Source organism: Rattus rattus, chromosome 3, assembly GCF_011064425.1.
Source record: "Rattus rattus isolate New Zealand chromosome 3, Rrattus_CSIRO_v1, whole genome shotgun sequence".
NCBI classification, from domain to species: domain Eukaryota; kingdom Metazoa; phylum Chordata; class Mammalia; order Rodentia; family Muridae; genus Rattus; species Rattus rattus.
In genome coordinates this window covers 184,094,441-184,111,943 of record NC_046156.1, presented here as the reverse complement: position 1 = coordinate 184,111,943, position 17,503 = coordinate 184,094,441, and the positions used below count along the sequence as shown (strand labels likewise).

The following is a 17,503-nucleotide window of genomic DNA, read 5'->3' as shown; positions in this document are numbered from 1 at the left end:
ATTTAGAATATACAAAGCTTGGCATAGTGTTACATGCTTTTAACCCCAACACATAAGGTATAAACAGGCAGAGTCCTATGGGTTTGAGGCCAGTCTGGTCTAGAGTGAGTTCCAGGAGAGCTAGGGCTACGTACTGAGACCTTGTCTTGAATGGTAGGTAGGTAGAGGTAGACAGACAGACAGACAGACAGACAGACAAAGAGGGTCTGGAATGAAGCTCAGTGGTTAAGAGAACTGGCTTTTCTTCCAGAGGACATGGATTTGATTCCTAGCACATACATACATGATAGCTCATAACCATGTGTAATTCCAGTCCCAGGAGATCTGACTCCTGTCCTCCATCAGCAGTAGTCATGCCCATGGTGCACAGACATTCTTGCAGACAAAGCACCCAGACACATAAACAGACCATTTCAAAAAACCCAACGCACAACACACAGGCGCACGCTGCACACTGTCTGTGGGTTTTATACATGTAAAAACCTGGACTTGGAATTTTTGCTTTCTTTTCACTGAAAGAACTCTTGACCATACTGTGTGTTATTTCTCATTTGTCTCTTATGGAACTATAAACGTTGATCATAGAAACAACATGCATTGGTTAAGACATTATAACACCTCACACTTAGAAAACCTGATTCTTCTGGATCACTTTTTGGTCATCAGACATGTTGTGTGTCCCTCCTGCGTGGACAGTTGTGAGAGTGGGTGACTTTGATGATGCACCCTTCCTTGATTTTCTCCAGCAGCTCTGAGGATGCTCGCAGATCCCTGTACTTGTACTGTCCTGGTCTCCCCAGACGGTGTCAGGAGAGGTCTTCTCTTACGGACCCCAGTCCTTCCTGAAGTGGTCCTGTGGTTTGACGGAGGCGGCCCAGGAAGGCGGTTATTTGTCACGCACCACTAGAGGTAGCCATCATACCACCACCCGGCCAACAGTGATTCAGACATTGGGTGGTAAAGATTATGAGGTGTCCTCCTTTAGAAACGTTTAAATGTATATATTAGAAAAGTATTATCAGTATCAGTATGACAGAAAGTCATCATCTACTCCAGGCAGGAAGAATAAAATTGTAATCCAGGGGGCTTCAATCCAGGGGAGAGGTTCTGTCAGTGAAGTATTTATCACACAAACTTGAGCACCTGAATTTGGGTTCCAGCATCCATATAAAGTCCAGGAGCTGTGGTGCATACCTGTAATCACCACACTAGGGAGGCAGGGCTTCTGGAGAGCATTGGCTAGCTAGCCCAGCCAAACTGATGAGCTCCAGGCTAGTGAGAGACTATCACAGTAAATAAATAAGCAAATGAATGAATGAATGAATGAATGAATGAATATACCACCTCAAATATGCCAATAAATGAGGGAGAGGGAGAGAGAGGGAGAGAGGGAGAGAGGGAGAGAGGGAGAGGGAGAGAGAGAGAGAGAGAGAGAGAGAGAGAGAGAGAGAGAGAGAGAGAGAGAGAGAGAAGCAGTTCAAGTAGATACCTGATGTTGACCTCTGGCCTTTTCATACTTGTGCTCACAAATGCATACATACACATGTGCACACAAAGATGTGCACCCAGAAAAAAAGAATTTTACCCACAAAGTTCGCGTGATCCTACACTCAGATCCCAGCAGCCAATTCTGAGGTTTCTGTGCATCAGCGATCTCACTGCTACATACACAGCTTTACGGTGGTGTCAGGCAGTGTGTACACAGGGTCATGTAAGTTGCTAAGAAAGCAACTAAAATATGTTTTCCAGGACTGAAAACTTAATTATGGCATATTCATACAATGGAATATTTTTCATCTAAAACAAAGGAGGTGGCCTTATGATATAACAAAATGGAACAACTCAAGTTATTTTGTTGAAAGGAAAAAGTGAAGTGCAGTATCTGTAGTCTGCCACCATCATGTACAGTCAATTACTGCATTGTAGACCATGCAGTATGTGTAGATGGGGTCTGGGGAAGGCTCAGATGGCTGAGAGGGACCGCACAGCTGAGGTAAGGGAGCCTGGTGCAGTGTTAGCAGATAGTCAGCACCTAGTCATTGCCACCCTCCTTCCTGTCAGCGGAGGGTTAGACTACTTAAGAGCTGCAGCAGACAGATGACAGTGAGCTGAGCCTGGCAACCCATTCTTGTATTGTAACCCATTGTAACCCATTCTTCAGATACTTGATTTTTCAGTTTTTCTTGTAGCTACAACTGGAAGTGTAAAATTTATCCCTGAAGAAGTCGTCGTTAACAGTGGCTATCAGAAGAAATAGAGAAGTTGGTAATGTTGATTCTCACTGGTATATTCCAGTCTCGGTGAATGTATGCACTTACAAATGCTGACAATATTCAGAGTTTTCTTGAAGCTTCCAAGTTCTGTGCTAAATAATCGGCCACTGTGACAATAAGACATAGGTCATTAAAGTGCATTCCATTACAATGAGTTGGCAGGAGTTCAGTTCCTCGAAATTTTAATCTAACAGGGTATATTAAATGGAAATACATTTTCTGTAATGAAACTTATGAAAGGAGAGAATCCGCTATTTTCAGTCCCGGTGTAACTGGTAAGCACGAATGAACCACTTGTAAGACCTTAGCAGTCCTTGCTTCTGCTTGTGGGATAATCTCTGCTGGAGAAAGCAGGAACTATTTGATGAGAAAAAATATGTGAGTACTTTGAACATTGTTTCTACTGAGATATAGATTCTCCCACTTTACATGTAAATAAAACTTAGACGACTAGTACCAAGCTCCAGTCCTTTGAGTCCCTGTGCTCTGGTGCCACCCTGTATGTGTGTGTAGTATAATTTGATGTTTCTTATCAGTCTGCTCCCCTTTCCAACTGAATTCATTTAGTTCCCTCTCATATCTGTTAGACAAGGACTTTGGTGTATTTATACTTTTCTGATTTACATTGCCACATATATCATCCAGTTAGCGTTCATGATGGCGGTGTCCCGGATTATCTTACATTTGGGAAACTGCGGCTGTAGGATGATAGGAAACAACCTTAGATGTTTGAGTATTACTTAGCTTGTGTTATTTTCCTCTCTCCCACTAGGGGGCAGTCGAATCTTAAGTTAGTTCAGATCTTAGTCTCTTAACTGGCAGGCAAGGACTGCAGGCTTCTCATTTTTATGAGGTAGAGTCTGAAGCAGGTGGAGGAAGGGCTTTGACATTGGAAGATGCACGCCACAGGCGTGTGAATCATTTAGGCGCGTTATAGATAAGTAAGGCCCCTTTTCCTTCAGCACGCCTCCCGCCAGCGCTGTTTTGTCACCTGTTTTGGGGTAGAATGAACAATAAAATGTAAACAGAAGGGCAGAAAGGTCTAGAAGCCTCCTGTGTTCTAGTCGATACATTCTATTGGGAATTAACAGGCTTTTCTCAGGCTTTTTGGAGACTACTAATGGAGCTGGTATTCAGGATTGCTTCATGTTTCCCTACTGCTCTGTGACTATGCCCTGGGAAAGCTGACCTTCCCAGCCAGCCTACAAAGTTATGAAATGGTTGATTTTTAATTTTTTTTCCAGTTCTGGGTATTGAACCCATGGCCTTGTGTACATTACGCAAGCACTGTACTGTGGCTTGGCTCAGTTTTTAGCTTTCCCCTTCTCTGTGTGTCTTTCTTGTTTTCCCTTCTCGTTTTCCCAGAGTTCAGGGCTTTCCTGTGACTCTTTGTAGGCCCAGGGTTACACTGTAAGGCCGGAGCTCCCTGAGGCTCCACCCGCCCAAGCATGCTCTGTACACACTCTCCTCTTCTACAGCTTGGTTACCGGGCTCAGCTGTCCTGTTCTTGCAGGGCTCTGTGGCCCCCTTGGTATTAGAATGGAGAATAATCTGAAGGATCAGAAATGTAATCTATTACATTTACATGGCTGTTTTCATTTCAACACCAAAAGTCTCAAAATACCAAATCCTAACATTCAAGCTTTTGCTATTGAGGGTGTTGGTCGTGCTCCGAGAAGCCACTAAGATAGAATTGGATGTTTCAAATACAGAGCTTCCTCGTGCCCTTGGAGCATGTAAGGTACATTATGGTGCCTTGCTGTTAGAGTATCTACCAGCCTGTGTGTTTGTGAAGCAGCCTCTCTATCTCTCCTCCCACAAATGCTGTCACTGCAGATCAGCCTAACTTGATAGGTGGGTATTTGTGGCTCTAGGAGAGAGGAAGACTCAAGCAGTTTCCAAAGGCAAGGTAAAATGTTTAATAGATGTTGGCGTATGGCAGCAGTTGGAAGTGGTTACCTGGTGCTTGATGATTTTATAGTTCTCGATTATATAAACAACAAAGATGAGAAAAATTCAGGCAGTGGGAGACAGTGTTCTTAGCATGTACAAGGCCCTAAATTTGATCTTAAACTTCCTAAAAAGAGGAAGGAGGTAGGGGAAAAAAGAGAAATTGATTTTCCCAGGAGGGCTAGTGTGCTAAGCCACCACAGATTACGTAATGAAGAGCTTGCCACCAAGCAGTCAGATGGGCAGGACCTCCATTGTCACTGGTACCACTGCTCTGTATTACGCACTTCATCAAACCCATCTGTCTCCCCATCTCCTCTGCTCCTTTCCCTCCTGCCTCCCCATCCCATTTTCCTCCATACTTTCCCACTTCTCCTCTTACTTTTGGCCCTCAAAGAAGTATATTTTTGCCAAATGCTTAAGGAAAAAATTCTTGATCTTGGCATTAGAGGCACTTTATTTATATGTGACTTTGTTACGTCATTCTAGTCTCATTGGAATCCTCTTAGTCTCTTAAATTCTTTGTTCCAATGCCTTTTTCCTTCTCTTTTCTCTCCTAGATATCTTTTTAAACTTTTCCCCCTCGGTATCTGCTCACCTGAGTTTAGCTCTTTAGATCTCTCAGCTCTGGGGAGTTAGCTTGTCTGTTTTGTTTTCAACCCACTCCTGGGAAGTCAGTCATACTTCATTGCATTTTCCCCCTCTCTCACTGAGGAGCCTGGGAAGTGAGAGAAATCTGAAGACCAAGGGAGCCTTTGGGCTGTGACTGATGCTCTGCAGGGTCAAGTCAAAGATACTTTGTTGAGCAGAAAAGGTATGAAGAATTAATGAAGAGTTAGGGCAAAGCCTTTATCTGTCTGGTCAATGTTAGCTCAAGTGTATAGTCAGAAGGGATTTGTGGCCGTGGTATAATTGCACCCCAAAAGCTTAAAGCCAGTAGTGGTAAGAAGATTCAAGATTGCTTTCAACAGATTTAAAGCCAAATGCTAAAATGTATATAAAATGGATCTGGGGTCAGAAAGATGGCTCAGTCTGTAAAGACCCTGCCTTATAAGCTTGAGAACCTGAGTTTGATCCCCAGAACCCCATAAAGTAGTTGCTGCAGTGACACATGCTTGTAATCCCACCACTGGGGAGCTAAAAACAGACAGGTCTCTGGGGAGTCCCTGATGAATTTTACATACATCAAAAATAATGTTCCCAAAGGAAGATAGATACATGTCATGTCATGTCATGGTTGAGTGTTGTCATGGCAGCACAGTGGGACAGCCTGCAATCCCAGCACTTGGGAGCTGGGAGGCAAGGGGGTTGTGAATTTCAGACTAGTCCGGGCTACAAGAGACCCTGTCTTTTTTTTTTTAAACTAATTTATTCACTTTATGTATATGTGAGCACACTGTAGCTGTCTTCAGACACACCAGAAGAGGGAATCAGATCCCATGACAGATGGTTGTGAGTCACCATGTGGTTGCTGGGAATTGAACTCAGGACCTCTGGAAGAGCAGTCAGTGCTCTTAATCACTGAGCCACGTCTCCAGCCCGACCCTGTCTTAAAATATCAAACAAAGAAAAAATTAGACAAAAATTATACCATGTGATTGTTGTTCTGTTTTATGTAAAGAGCAAAAGGAATCAAAGCCAAAATGCAAATGTCCATGGGTATTTTTCAGCCGTGCACCCAAATGTTACCAATTCATTCACTTAGGTTTGCAGTGTCTGGATTGAACCCAGAGCCTGGTACGTGCTAAGCAAATGCTGTACTACTGAGTAACGTCCCCAGCACACCAGCGATGACCTCTTCAATAATGTTTACATTTCTGCAATACTTTTCTGATGAGATACGGACACAATATAGAACAATAAGATGGTTTTCGATCACCTGTGCTTCTGTAGGATTGTGTTCATTTCTCCCTTCCTCCTCTCCTTCCTCTTTCTCACTCTCTTTTGTTTTGTTTCTGATTAGGAAAGGTTTGGGAGGAGGATCATACAAAAGCTCTTATGATAAAACCTGGAAGCACAAGGAAACACAATCCTAATCCCATTATACAGAAGCAAGCATTACTAAGACTGCCCTGTGAGCTGCCTGTCTGTGATGCTCTTAGTGTATAAAGTGGATGTGATCCTTGTCAATTGGAACTTAAATCACGTAGTGTGGCTTCCATAAGTTGTTCCCTGTTTGTTTGTGTGTCTCTCTCTGATCTTCTCTGCCTTCCCATTTTATATTTTCCTCTCTCGTCTTCCTTTGTGCTTTTCTTTCTCATTTCCCTTTCTTTCTCCTTTCCTTTCTTTTGCCAGCAAACATTAAGTCCCTCTGTGTGCTACATGCTTTGTACATAGGGTGCTTCCTTCTAGCAAAAACATTGAAACATGATGACTCAGTGGCTAAAAACTTTCTTAAAAATATGTATCTTCAAAAATTATTTTTCACTAAGAAAATACTAGTTAAACCCACTCTGAGCCAGCATTCCCAAGGACCCTGTGAAGCCATAGCTTCCTGGATGTTCATGCTGGGCTGTTTGTACAGCTAAGGGCTAGGGCAGCATTCTCAGCCTTCCTAATGCTGTGACCTTTAATACAGTTCTTCATGTTGTGGTGACTCCCCAACTATGACATTTTGTTGCTACTTTATAACTGTAATTTTGCTACTATTATGAATCATAATATAAATATCTGATATGCAGGATACCTGATTTGCCAACCCTGCAAGGGAGTAATGACACACAAGTTGAAAACTTCTTGGGGTGGGAGCTATGGTGTAAGAGTAAGTTGAGTGAGGCCTAGGGACGTGTGATGATAAACATCTCTAAGGAAAGACTTACATAGATGACAGAAATGACACTCAGGAAGTTCTGCTCCAGTTCTGAGTCCCTAGTAGGGAACATATGTACTTAGGATAAGGTCTAGGTAACTCTTCTTTTACAAAGAGCCACATAGTAGATGTTTCCAGCTGTGTGAGCATAATGCCTCACCTTCTGCCACAGACCACCCCAGTTGGATATGGGTGTCCGTGGGATGAGGGTCCTTGAAGTCTAGGTGGGTAAGGATTCAGTGCTAACAAACAGAAACAAACACAGAGGCAGTTTGAATCTGAGTGTATTTTGCAGCTCTCAAGCAAGGATTTTTATACATAATGAAACAGGTATTAAAATTCTTAGAAGATGTGTTTAGTGACTCAATCACGGATAGGACAGATAACATTGTTACCACTTGGCACAATAAAGTGTAAAATCATGCAGGGCTGATGGCATATCTCCAAGAACAGGTAATGCCTTTTATGGCCAGTTATGGTTTAACATCTAGTACCTATTTTTTGTGTATCTTCAAAGTGTAAGTTTTAACGTATTTTAATTCTTTCTTTATTTAAAGCTTTCTTTACCCACCATCAATGACACACATATAGCCAACTGAAATTTTATTGTTGGGAATGTTTCTCTCTGTAATTCTGTAAATGATTAATGAAGGAAAGCGCTGGTTTTCCCAGAGATAAGGTCATGGCTAGTGACCCCATCTCAAGATGGTTTCTTATCTATTTTTCTCACTTAAAATCTCAGCCTAGGCCATCAGGAACATCTTGTAAACATGAATATGGAATAGAAGAAGATAAAACAGATAAATTGCCAAGAGAACTACAGCTCAATATTTTGTTTGGGCCAAGAGTTCCACAACCGGTTCCAGGAGGCCTTCTTCCTTTGAAGTTTCCGTCTCAGTCTGTGGAACTTGTCACACAGATTCACCTGGGGTTGGTGTGGCAACCTTTGCCATTGTAGCATGGAAAGTAGCACAGGCCGCTCATAATTGCATGAACTTGCTATGTTTAAATATAACTTTATTAATGGAAACAGGCAATGGGCTTTGTGCTGCGGGTTCTGGACCTACCAGGAGGAGCCCCAGGGCCTCCGGGAAGCAGTCCCGGGTGCTTCATGCTGACATAACCTGTGAGAATCCCTTCTGCTTTCTTCTGGAGAAGTTAATAAGGGGAAGGGGCTGAGCTACTCATTTCATCCCGCACCTTACTCGTTTCTAGTAAAAACATTTTGGGAGATACAGCTCACTTGTAGAGTTTTTACTTTAAATATACAAAGCCCTAGTTCAATCTCAGTCACCCTCACACACATATACACATACACAGATACACATACATACACATGCACACATACATACACATTAACACATGCATGCATGTACAGATACACAGAGAGACATACACACACATATACACACAGACAAATGTGCACACACATTAGCAGGTAAGCATACAACCTTACCGAGACATACACACATATACAAATACACACATACACGCACACACAAACACACACACACACACACACACACACACACTCATTGTAATTAACACTGCTCTTTTTATTAATCTCTAGCTTCTCCCTAAAGTTGAAACCATGAAAGCAAGCCTAGAGTTTTTAGGAGAGCTTTGTCTGTATGAGTGTGTGTCTGCATGTATGATTATACAGCAGTGTCCGTGAGGCCCATGGAAGCCAGAGGACGTGGTCAGATCCTCTGGGACCAGAGCTACACATGGTTGTGAGTTACGAGGGTACTGAGAATTGAACGCAAGTCCTCTGGAAGAGCACCTAGTGCTCTGAACTGATGAGCCACTTCTCCAGCCCCAAGACTCTTTTAACAAGGTAATCCAACGTTTTCAACTGGTGGTCTGGAGGAATGGCTCGGCAGCTAAGAGCACTTACTGCTCCTGCAGAGGACCCAGTTCAGCTCCCAGCCCCCACATGGTGGCTCACAACCATCCATAACTCCAGTTCCAGGGGATTCAACACTCTTCTGAACTTAAGGAGTTCATATATATGGTATACATACATAAATACATGCATATATGCACGCATACATGCATACAGGCAAAATATTGATGTGTGTATATAAAAATAAATCATTGCTTTGAAAAAAGATTTTCACTATTATAAACCCTAGGAACAGAAACTGGCAAAAAAAAAAAAAATAGTAATAATCCGTGAAGTACCAGGTTAAAAAAAAGTTACAATTTCCAGTGCAGCTGTCCTTAGGAGCCTTAACAGGCTGGGGAGGCACACAAGCCGAGCATGTGTGAGAGGCTGTCTACCCCACGACTCAAAAACATCTCTGAAATCACCAAAGAGAGACTACAGTAGGAATTCTCCCTAAATATCATCTTAACATAGACTTCATCGTGTTTGGATATTAAACTGTTGACAGTTTTAGTAATTATTGTGTGTGTGCATGGGAGCACACGTAGTGCTGTGCACGCAGAGGGTAGAGGATGGTCGGTTCTCCCTTTCCACGTTTATGTGAGTCCAAGGGATTTGAACTCACCTCACTGTGCTTGCACAAGCGCTTTGCCTGACTGGCAGTTTTAATTCATTCAACTAGTGCTATGATGAGGGGTTTCTACATAATTTATATCATATTTTTAACCTCTTAAAGGAGTCTCAGAGGACAGTTATCCAAGTAAGGCATATACACATAATGTAGGTTCTTATTACCACAAGGCACCATTGCCTTCTGGAAAGAGTGTACTGGTTTATACTCCCCCACCAGGCATATGTGAGACTCTATTTCAGTATATCTTTTTTTAATATTTGTACTTGTATTAATATTTTATTAATATCTTAATTTTTTATCACTATTTGTTTTCTTTTCCTAAAACATATCTTGTATTTTGCTCAGAAAACTTTGCTGTATATCAGCGTTTCTCAACCTGTGGGTCTCAGTCCTTCAGGATCAAATGACCCTTTCACAGGAGTCACCATATCACATATCCTACATATCAAATATTCACATTATGGTTCATAACAGTAGTAAATTACAGTGATGAAGTAGAAATGAAGTAATCTTATGGTTGGGGCTTGTCTTAGCCATGGTTTCTATTGCTGCAATGAAACACCATGGCTAAGAAGCAAGTTGGGGAAGAAAGGGTTTATCGGGCTTACTCTTGCATGCTGCTGTACATCCCCAAAGAAGTCAGGACAGGAACTCAAGCAGGTCAGGGGCCTGGAGGCAGGGCTGATGCAGAGGCCATGGAGAGATGTTACTGGCTTGCTTCCCTGTTTTTCTCAGCTTGCTTTCTTATAGAAACCAGGACCACCAGCCCAGGGCTGGCACCACCCTCAATGGGCTGGGCCCTCTCACTTTGATCACTGGTTGAGAGAATGCCTTACAGTTCCATCTCATGGAGGCATTTCCTCAACTGAGGCTCCTTTCTCTATGATAACTCCAGCTTGTGTCAAGTTGACACACAAAATCAGCCAGGACAGGGGTCACCACAACACAAGGAACTGTGTTAAATGGTCACAGTGTTAGGAAGGTCAAGAACCACTGCTGTACATAAAAGTCAGTGGGTAGCCATTTGACAAGCAGTGTCACCCTGGACTCTGGCTTAGCCAGTCTTCTGTTATTCTGGAACTGGTCTGCACCATGCCACACACAGATCTCTGAACATCTGAGTGGGAAATACAGCCTGGGTCCTCATGTTCAGAGCAGCACAAGGTCTAGTAAGGGCAGAAGCGTTAAAGAGCAAGTTAGCCAAATGCTGTTCAAAGCCCCTGTTATGAAGGCCTCACGACACTGAGACAGGAGCCCGTGGCTTAATTTCTTCTCTCAGGTCTCACCTCTTAGTATTTTTGCGCTGGCAGCACTGGCATTCCGAGGAGGAAGGGTAAGGGAGAGGCTCGGGCGGTGACTCAGAGCCCTTGTTCTTATAGAAGAACCAGGTTCAAGTTGTGCACACACTGGCAGCTCACTCATGTCCTCTTATGGCCTCCAAGTGCACCAGGCACACATACAGCACACAGACATACATGCAGGCAAAGTAAATAGATCTTTCAAAAATGAATTAAGGGGATGGGTAAGAGGCCATTTTCTCCAGTGATGTGTTTAAAAGTGTTCAGAGTTTTGGTTTTCCTTTCTGAATGATTATACTAAGATGGCAAAAACAGGCTGGTGGCAGTTATCTGAGCTAGACGTTCAAGGCCACAGAAGGCGGCATATTTTATATGAATTTATTAATTTACTTTACTTCCCAATCACAGCTTCCCCTCCTCTCCTCTCCTCATCTCTCCTCCCTGCCATCCTCCCGTCCTCCCATTTTTCCTCAAACACGGCTCAGAAAAATGGAGGTCTCCCGTGGATATAATCCCTCCTAGGCGTAGCAAGTTGCAGTGGGACTAGGGCATCTCCTCCTATTGTCTCCAGGCAAGGCAGCCCAGTTAGGGGACAGGGACACAAAGGCAAGCAGCAGAGTCAGACGGAGCTCCTGTTCCTGCTGTTTAGAGTCCCACACGGAGGCTGAGCTGCAATTTTAGTGTCATATATAGAAACTAAAAGCAAGGTATTTCTCTCTCTCTCTCTCTCTCTCTCTCTCTCTCTCTCTCTCTCTCTCTCTCTCTCTGTGTGTGTGTGTGTGGGGGTGTGTGTGTGTCTGTCTGTCTGTCTGTCTCTGTGTGTGTTTATTCTCAATTCTTCCAATATTTCAAGTTTCTAAAAGAGAAAATTTTATGTCAATGCTAAAATTTGATTAAATTTTGGTTAAAATGGTAGCCACTAGCCTATCATGTTTTATTCCCCAACTCCTCCCCTCCACACACACACACCCATTGTGGAATATTTAGATTACAAAGATTGGAGACTTAGTACTTCCAGAACTTTTTGGTTGACTTGTGTGAATGGGAGAATAACAATTGTCATGGCCCTGCTCTGGAAGCCTACTCTTTATTCGCATTTGAAACAAGCACTTTGTTTCAGAGTATTCCATTGGCAGCCCTTGCAGCTACTGCTTGTGAGTGACACGTTCTGACTTGTTTTGGCACTCACACATAGTGGGTAAGGAGAAGCTGCTTGTAGTTCCCACATTCCTGATCACCTTTTGGGGACTGTCACTCACTGTGTCCCATATGGAACCACATTCTCTGAAGGGCATCGCTATTGATATCAATTACAGAGAAGCAAAGACACATGTGGGTGTTTACCTACAGGTACACCTGTCACCTGAACTTGTTTGTGACATTTCTTGTGTTTATCTGATTCTCTTGCCCTTCTCCCATGAAATACTAAAAAAGAAGATAAGAACTGAATTCTTGCATTTCTGTTGCAGGGTTAAAACATTCATCTAAGGCATTTTTGAGAGCCAAAGTCTGAAACATGAATTGCACCAAAATAATTTTGAAATTCATTCTTAGTAGGATCTGTATTTAATTAGGATAATATGGGCCTCAGAATTAATTTTCAGTTCAAGTTTTTTTGCCATATGTTTTTGATGAAGATGTTTACTTGCAACTAAGTTAACAGTTTAGAATTCTAAAATGGGGAATTTATAACCTTCAACCAAGGGTTTCTTAGCATTCACATTTTCTAAACCTCCTTCATCACGCTGTTCTTCTCAGTTAAAAGTAACAGTTGGGGCTAAACAGCACTGGCTGCTCTTCTGGAGGACCCAGGTTCAATTCCCAGCACCCCCATGATCTCTCACAGCTGTCCAAAATTTCAGTCCTAGGGTAATCAGCACCCTTTTCTGGCTTCTATACACCAGGCACTCATGTGGTACACAGACATACATGCAGGCAAAACACACACACACATAAAATAAATAAACATATAGTTTAAGAAAAATAACACTAGCAATCTTAAAAATTGGACTGCATATAAATGTGTGTATACATGCATTCATTTGCAAATTACATGTGTTTACTTACAGTTTATGTCATATACCCTATAAGTTAACATACACCACAGAAACTTTTAATTATAAGAAATAAGCATTGCTAATAAAAAAAATTAAGTATATTCTAACAGTATAGTGAAAGTTCACTTTAAAATAACAAGCCTTTGATATGCTTTTCTAAAATAACATTGTAACAATTACTTAGGTTGATTTCAAACTCATTTCATTCTCATCTAGTCATTAGGTAGAATTGTTGAAATTTGTGGTAACTTTTTTTTACACAGTACTTAAAATACTATTTGTGTATTTTGGTATTGCATACAACTTTTGTTCTTGTTGGTTAGCTTTTAGACAGGTCTCTGTCTGTAGCACAGGCTGTCCCAGAACTCATTATCTAAGCCCAGGCTAGCTAATAACATAACTAACTAACATAGTAATAACAGGCTAAACTCACAACAAGCTTTATGCCACACCCTCCTGAGTACTAGGATTACAGATATGAGCCACCTTGCTCCATATTCCATATGTTTGTTAAAGCTCAAAATACTGGTATTGTTGGCATAATACTGTTAATTTGGATCCCCCGACCTCTTCTCTCTTCTTTTGTACTGTTCCATGCCCCCCTTCATTCCTAACACTCTCTGTGTTCATTTTAATCTCTCCATGCAAGCACCTATCTCAGCTCCATACACACACACACACACACACACACACACACACACACACACACACACACACACACACACACACTGATACAGAGGGAGCCCTCAATAGGTGGCGAATCTTCCTATGGGGAAAGAAGAAGAGTTAGTGGACTGAACAAGCCTCTTCCAAAGTGGGAGAGTTGCCCAGCTGCTGTGAGCTCTGCATGGCAGGATCTCTGACCCCTCAGGCAGATCTCAGAGCCTTTCTGGACCCAGTACATCACAGGTTTCAGTAGGAAGGCCACTGGCCAGTAGGAAGCAAAGAGAAGACGCTGGGAGCATTCGTAGCTAACAGTCAGATTTGGAACGCTGTAGTGTTTGTACGGGTTGTTGCTCGGCTTGTGCAACATTTGATACCTCTCCAATTTCTGTGTAGCAATCTAAAATTATTTCAAGATAATTTTCCCTTGGGTCTGGAAAGATGTCTCATTCCATAAAGTGCTTGCACTCAAGCATGAAACCCTGAGTTTGGATCCCTAACACCACATAAAAGCTGGGGCAGAGGCAGGTTCTATGATCCCACCACTAGGAGGCTCTGACTGGGAGACAGCCAGATCCCTGTAGAGATCATTGGCTAGTCAGCCTCGCCAAATAATAACATGGAGCCCAACTGAAGAAGATCTCCTATGTCAACTTCTGACCTCCATGCATATGCGCATTACACACACACACACACACACACACACACACACACACATTCATTCATACCTACACAATGTGCACACGTATTTTTTTTAAAGTACTGGTTAATTCTGTGTTCCCGTAACACATTTTTAAAGCACACTACCACAGAGATGAATTGCCAGCCCCACACACCACATTTTGTACAGGTGCTGTAACATGCCAGATACAGTTACTGGCTCCACAAATGTGCTAGTGACCAAAGTGACAACAACAAAATAATTCCACCCCCATAGAGCTTGCATTTCACCAGAGGGAACCAAAAGAATATTTATCTATCGTCTTAGGTAGTGAAGCGGCCAAGGAGAAGATGTAGGTAGAACAGAGGTGGATAGCAAGAGTGTAGACGAGCTGTTGAAAGTTGAGATGTGATGACCGTAACAACCGAAGGCCGTGCTGAGGAGGGAACAGCGTAGGAAAGAGCTAAGAGGTGACGAATACTCTGCCGATGTCCAGATAAAAGGTCTTTGCAGATTTTGTTCCTTACCTGAGATTAATGGTCCTGAAGAAGCTGTGTGCGTGTAACGTTTGAGGGTTGGTGAGATCAGCGTGGACACTGAAGTCCAAGATAGGGGATGAGGGAGGCACAGTGGGGAATAGTTTGATACACGAGCCAGGCTTTCAGTGTGGACAGTATCTGTATAGATTCAAGTTGCATGAACTGCCAATGGAGTGAGACCACAGGACAGAACTCCTGTTCTGAGAACTCTAGGATACTTTTACATTTAAAAATTAGGGATTTGAGAAGTAATTAGTCAAAGACACGATGGCTTCTTTCCTTTAGATTAAATCTTGTGTTAGCATGTGAAAATCTCCATATATTGACCAACGTGTGTGTTTTTAAACACACACGACACACGGGAATTGAACCCAAGGCTTTACACATGTTGAACCTGTGAATTACATCCCTAATCTTCCATTCTTTGAAACACTCTTTACAGACACTGGCCATATCTGTCTAAGATTCAGCTTACCTAAAACTTCCTCAATGGTCTACCAGATGATGTAGTTCCCTCTTCTGTGTCCCTGACCCCATACCCCACATAGCCCAAGCATCACCCAGTCGTCCTACTTGCCTCGCTCCCACTGCTGCAAGAAGCACTTGGTTCTACTGTACAGTCCTTGGGGTTCTGTGTTTCATTCACTGTTTAATGTCTCACAAATGCAGAGTACTTGGTTGGAACTTAAATAATATTCATATAATAAATTTGAAAACCACTGCCGATAAACTAGCCAAAGTAGAGAAGCTTATATAGGCTCAACCTTGACAACTGTGTTTCTAGCTGGGTTGTAGAGCAGGGGTTTGCAAAGAGATGGTAATGGGCTTCCTAGGAAGTGAGAGACTCACCAGAGGCCAGCGCTCTCCAGCATCCCCTAGCAGCAGGACTGAAAAGCTTTCTGGGAAACAAAGTGGTTTACTGAAGCAAGTGCCTTGGGCTCATTATTTGAAAGTGCATCTGTGTAACATTTTTGGAATACTTGATTGCCTTGTTATGTTTGTTTGTTTGTTTGTTTCTGGTTTGTTTGAATAAAGTACCCCAGCCTGTCTGCCAGGTGTTTGAACAGCACAACTTCCACAGGGATGCAAATACCTGGGCAATTTCAAATCAAGATTTCCATACTGGGTAGGAGCCTTGCCCTGAGTCAGAGCTGTTACTAAACCTCACAGAAGCGTGGCTTGGCAGTAGAAGGGTGGAGACAGATTGAAAAGCCAAAAGATTTTAAGGAATTTAAGGAGTAGGCTCTAAAAAAGGTGTTAGTAGGAGTGTGGTTTCTTTGTTTATAAGTGTATTAAATGAATGTGTATGAGAATTGAATCACATTTTAAAATGTTTTGTAAATTTTGCTCCAAATTAAAACATGTTTGCTTGGCATGACTGTGACTATTTACAAGGTGAGGCAGATATGCCCTCCTTGTCCTCACTGGGTACAGATGAACCGTGTGTCAAATGACAAGTGACCCTGATAGGCACAATGGAAAGAGAATCCAAAGATAAAAGCTCTTAAGGCTTTTGTCCTGAACATTATCTTCTGTGTAGTGATCTTCATTTTTAAAGTGTTTTAAGCAAAGTTCACTTTAGAAATATATTTTCACTTTCTAAAATGTGTTTCTAATAATTCACCGAAAATATGCTGAATTGTCTATTTTTAAAGAGAATCTGTTTTGAAAAGATTCCAAAATATTTGTTTGAATAGGCACTCGACATCTCGATGAAAACGGTTGGGAAAGAAAAGCTTTCAAAGCCATTCATTCTGTTCTCAGAGTACCCAAGCCAACTAAACTGGTACAGTTAACGCTCCAGCCAGAGGCAGGAGCCAAGATCCAACACTTCCCGGACTGCCTCTCGGCAGACCTTCAAACCAGCCTAGTGGTTGGATATTAATGCCATTGAATTCCAGAGCAAACAACCACAAGAAGAACATCTATTCCTCTTTCTATCAATATTACTCCTTTTTAGTAGCCTAAGTATCTGCCTTAAGTTAGCATTCTTGAGTTTTGTGGGGCACTGATCCTGCAGGAAAATCCTATAGAGTGTGAGCTTCCTAACATCGTATCTCCGAGGTACCCGTGAGCATGCGTGTGAGTGCATGGGCACGCGTGTGTGTTTTAGAGGCCAGAAGTCAATGCCGAATGTCTCCCTCCATTGTACTCCACCTTACCTTTCCAGACAAGGTTTCTCCTTGGCCCTGCAGCTCATCCGTGTCCCTACCTTGGCTAGCCTGTGAGCTCCAGTGGGTCACCTGTTTGTACCTCCTCCCCAGAACTGGGGTTAAAGACGCACGGCTCTGTGCTTGCCTGTGCATGCCGCAGATCTAAATTCAGTTCCTCACACTTGTGCAGTAAGCACTTTTCTAACTGGACCATTGTCCTAGCCCCCAGATACCAATATTTTTACATTGCCGTTAAGAATGACTATCACCATGGAAGTAGAAATAATATTTCACATCGTAATACTTTAGAGAGATTGGTGGTTATATTAGGCTACCAAATATATATGTAGTGATTGTTTAGCCTCTGGCCCACTTGTTTTTACTATATCTCCTTATAATTTATTAATAGCACTTCATGCACTTACCAATATATTTGATATATAATATGTTGCTCTCTCTCTGCCCATGTATTTACTTTTGTAAGGGCTCTGGTTACTATTCATTAAATTGACTAGTTGATACCTACTATATTTGAATGCTGTGATGGAGAATAAAAAACAAGTGACTCAGATGTTCTC

At 42.4% G+C, this 17,503-nt stretch overlaps 1 protein-coding gene across 1 annotated transcript in view; it reads left to right on the top strand.

The window, feature by feature from the left end:
* The window catches only part of Slc38a9 (solute carrier family 38 member 9), a 72,415-nt gene that overhangs the window by 12,213 nt on the left and 42,699 nt on the right, over positions 1 to 17,503 (top strand). The window lies entirely within an intron of this gene.